This window comes from Dasypus novemcinctus, chromosome 26 (genome assembly GCF_030445035.2).
Source record: "Dasypus novemcinctus isolate mDasNov1 chromosome 26, mDasNov1.1.hap2, whole genome shotgun sequence".
In the NCBI taxonomy this organism is placed as follows: Eukaryota; Metazoa; Chordata; class Mammalia; order Cingulata; family Dasypodidae; genus Dasypus; species Dasypus novemcinctus.
The window spans coordinates 54,851,461-54,855,800 of NC_080698.1; the positions used below are offsets into that span (position 1 = coordinate 54,851,461).

A 4,340-nucleotide genomic window follows, 5' to 3' on the forward strand; every position below is an offset into this window, starting at 1 on the left:
GTGTCAAGTGAATGCTTTAATGTCTGTGTCCTACTATGTTTTCCTCAACATACAATGAGTGCTCATTATGCTCATAATTCAAAAGCTTCTTTTAGACACATTTTTTCATATTATCAGTGTTTGGATATAGCACCCTTACTCTCTAACCTAAATAACTTTTCATCTAGATCAGTTTAATATAATTCAAAATAAGGTCAATGAGCACTGAAATGTATACATCTGAATATGATTAAAAGGGGCAATGTTTGATTGCATATATGATAACAGAATAAATTTTTTAAAAAACCCATAGTGCTGTACTCCACTGTGAACCCTAAGTTAAAACATGAACTTTAATTAATAGTACTATTATAAACATGAACTATCATCAGTTGTAACCAATGTCCCTTACCAAATCAAGCTGTTGGTAAATCCTGTATTTTATATATGATTGTTCTGTAAACTCACAACTTCACTGCCAAAGGGGAAAAATAATCTCTCTGGGCAGACACACAGGCACATGGCCAAATGACCAGGCAGCAGTGGGGCCCAGAGGCACAAGCCAGAAACAAGGACAGGATTCAGGGAGGAGATGCGAACAGGCTCAGAAGAGGGGAGAGCTGCACATCCTGTTCTTTGCACTGCTCCGCTCCCTCTGGATCACTCAGGTAAAGTCCATCAAGTAGCATCAGTTTGTCTTTTGTGTGTGTGTGTTTTTTTGCCACCCAGCAAGTTACAACAAATGTGATGGCTTTAAATAACCCCTGTCTGTCACCCAGCACTTTCTGTGGGTCAGAGGTCTGTGTGAGCTCCGCTGGGTCCTGTGCTCAGGGTCTTACCAGGCAGAAATCCAGGGGTCCCCAGGGCTGTTTTTCCTGGAGGTTCTAGGGAAAGTCCACTGCTAAGGTCATTCAGGAGGTTGGCAAATTCTGTCTCGTTCTCAGGCTTTCCACACCTCCCTCCATCTTCAGGACAGCAGTGGTGGCTGGAGTCCTTCTCATGCTTCCAATCTCTCTGACACCCTCTTCGTCCTCACTTCTCTGCATTTCAGGCTCATGTGATCACACTGCATGGCTCCTCCTCTTTAGAATTTTAGGGCACACAAAACCCCATCAGCCTGCAGCAGTTTAACTGACAACTGCCCCTTCCCAGCTGACTGCCCTGCCCCCTGCCTTCCAGTCCACAGCTCCCTGAGTGTCTATGACCTCTGTCTATGACCCCACCATGACCTGTGTCCCCACTTTTGTTCTTGACAATCACCACCAATCTACTTGCTGCCAAATCCAGGGCCAATCCTGCCAGGTGCCCTAACCTGTTGGCACCTGGCACCACCCTTTCACATAGCTGATTTTTAACATTCCCTGAGCCACAGGATCATCAGGGTCCATCCCTGAATATTTCTTCACTTGGTCCCTCAATCGTTGCAGGTAAGCAGAGGGAGTTTCATCCTTCTCCTGGGCTACTTCAAAGGCCTTATTCAAGTTTTGAGATTTGGGTACCAACAGCTTGATCCCTGTATAATGAGGTCTCTAAGATTTTTCTTTTGTGCTCTGTCCCCCAGGTCATTATTATCCCAATTAGGGTCTGTGTTTGAGAACTTCTGTTCTGCTGCCATCACCCCCTGTCCAGGCAGATGTTGCCTTTCCCACTCCTTCATAGTTGCCCTCTGCACCATTCCTCTTTTTTTCTCCCATAAAGAGGATATTCAGTGTGGATATAAGGTCAGGCCAAGTGTATAAACTAGGACCTAGGAATTGACCTACTTGTTCAGCCAGCCCCACTGGATCTTCCATTAGTGACTTCATCTCCTTTTTGAATTTCTTTACTTCAGTACTTGTCAGTGGGGCATTTACATAGCCAATTTCTCCTTGCCCCATTGGTACTTCTCTCAGAAGATACAAAGGCTCAATGGAGTTTTGTTCTTTCACTTTCTTCTCAGATGCTCTGGGGAAAGGAAAATTTTGTATATCTTTCTTACATTGTTCCAATTCTTTCCTCAGCTGTTGGTGGGTTGTAACCGGTGGGGCTGTTGGCCCCGCTTGATTCTCCCACTCCCCAGGGTTTACAATGGGTTCTACTGGGCCCTCTAAGTCTAATGGCCCTTCTCCTGGGAGGGGAGGGGGAACGTAAGGAGGAGGGAGATTAGACAGGGGTCCCAGAGTTTAGTTTCTGCAAGTTTTGTTTCAGGGTCTAGATTTTCAGCTTTCACAGGATAAAAAGTGGCCCCCTTTCCCTTTAACCAGCACATGGCATAGTCAGACTCTTCTTTGGAGAGGGGTGTTTTTCCATTAACATACAGTACAAGGTCAGCCCAAAGCCAATCCTCATCTGCCCCGTATTTTGGCCAGAATACATCAGGCGGTAAACTACTTTCCTTGGTCCAGATACAACAGCAGTATTTAATCATTTTCTTTTTTAAATCAGAGAGCTCTTGGGCAATATTCTATCTATCTATCTATCTATCTATCTATCTATCTATCTATCTATCTATTTTTAATTAATTTTAAATTTCTTCTTTATTTTCTTTTAAATTTTACATTAAAAATATTAATCATTTTCTTCTTATCTTTTCCCTTGGTCCAATCACTATCTGTCCAATGCCTTAACATCCTCCATAATGGACTATCTGGAGAATGTCTCCAGGGGATCCTACAGATACCCTCTTTCCCTTTTTGCCAGTTGAATGACTGCCTTTATTTCCAATTCTGAATTTTGTCTGGGTCTTTTTTTCTTTAGTCATTTGCTTTGTCCATCTCAGTCCCTTTCCCTCATGGGAGAAGGGAAATGCGAATTGGAACTCTGCACTCACTTCACACCATATGTCATGTATCTCATGCATGCAGAGTTAACCTTAGACTCATCAGAATTTCCGACCACCACGGTAATACTTAATAGCCTTTGTTTTCACCTTGCATGTTTTTCCATGCATGGAGTTACCTGGTCAACGAGAGGCAGATTTTCCCTTCCTTTTTTCTCATTCACAATCCGCAGATCTAAGCGTCTGTTTTGGGGCCTCTTGGCTGCCAGAGGTGAGACCCCCACTGGTGGAGTTCAAGACAGCTTAAACAGCAGGGTAAGCCTCCCCATCATCCACCCCGGGGGTCCATTCTCTGAAGCTTCAGAATTCCAGACGAGTCCCCAAAGCTGTAAGAAACATATATATATATACATATATATATATATATATATTTTTTTTTTTTTTTTCTAGAAGAAAATAAGGCTCACCTGATTGTGGAGAAGAAAAGAATTTATTTTCTATCTTGCAAGAAGGGGCACACAACCGGAAAACAGGACTGGTACCCCGAACAAAGCAAAATGACACATTTATAACCCCAAGCCTAGCATGCAAGCCTTCCCTTGTTTCTCCATAGATTGGATACTTCATAAGTTACAACCTATCTGAGAAGATCTAACTTTTCTGTGCAAAAGTTTGTGATTAACTGCTTCCCCCATCACATTACAACCATTTTAGCTTTTACCTGCTCCCCTTTGCCAAATAAGGAATGGAATTTAGTGCTGAATTGGTATTGACTTAGCTCTTTTTTGGGCATCTTTTTTTACTGCCTATAGGACTGGCTTAAGCTGGTTTTCTTTGTTTCTGCTTAACCAGGGAGTGGGAGACTGAGGCAGTAGGCTCCCAGGGTACATTAATTAATATTATTTTTCCTTTATGTGAAAACTAAACTAATCTTTGATTCTTACATCTACCAAGCTCAAATTCCTTCCTACCACTCCTAGGTTTTAGCTGGAATGTCCTCACATCAATCATCAGAGGTCCCACACTTCTTGCCAAACATCAGCATCTATCTCTCCTCATTTTTACTGCCCAGTTTAATCCAGTTACTAGTATCAACATATTCATATCGAGACCCACCTTTTTTCTTATGTCCCTATGATGATTTGAAAGTAAGCCAATTAATAACCTTACAATGCAAGGCAAGTCCTGGTTTCTAACTGCAAAAATCCCTTAGGCCAATTACTTTGAAGAATGAAAAAGTTCTTTATTTTAAATTAGTAAAATCAAAATAGAGCCATTTACGATGGGTCAAAAGAAATGACAGGATCTCTGTTTAATTTTACACAAACATATAACCCACACCATTTACCTGGTGGTGACCTTCCTTTAAAACAAGTCTGGTGAGTGGCTGAAGGGCAGGGCAAGCTGAGCAGCTGCGGCAACACAACCAGGTCCCTGCCCTATACCTGGTTCCCAAGCGGCACCCGTGGCCCTCAGAGGCCGCCCAGGCCCCGCACGGCGCATCCTTCACCACCTTCCTTCCTCGGGGGGCAGCAGCCCACAGCCACGGCCACAGCCGCTGCCCAGTGGGCTGCCACCCCGGACCTCCGGGCTCCCCTCCCCC

The 4,340-nt window shown here is 43.6% G+C and overlaps 1 long non-coding RNA gene across 1 annotated transcript; it reads left to right on the plus strand.

Moving 5' to 3' along the window:
* The first annotated feature begins 1,147 nt into the window (after positions 1 to 1,147).
* LOC131276162 (uncharacterized) lies at positions 1,148 to 4,069 on the plus strand. The gene is made up of 3 exons (XR_009183645.1): positions 1,148 to 1,406; positions 2,971 to 3,052; positions 3,188 to 4,069. It is a non-coding gene; the product is annotated as an uncharacterized lncRNA (long non-coding RNA).
* The last annotated feature ends 271 nt before the right edge of the window (positions 4,070 to 4,340 follow it).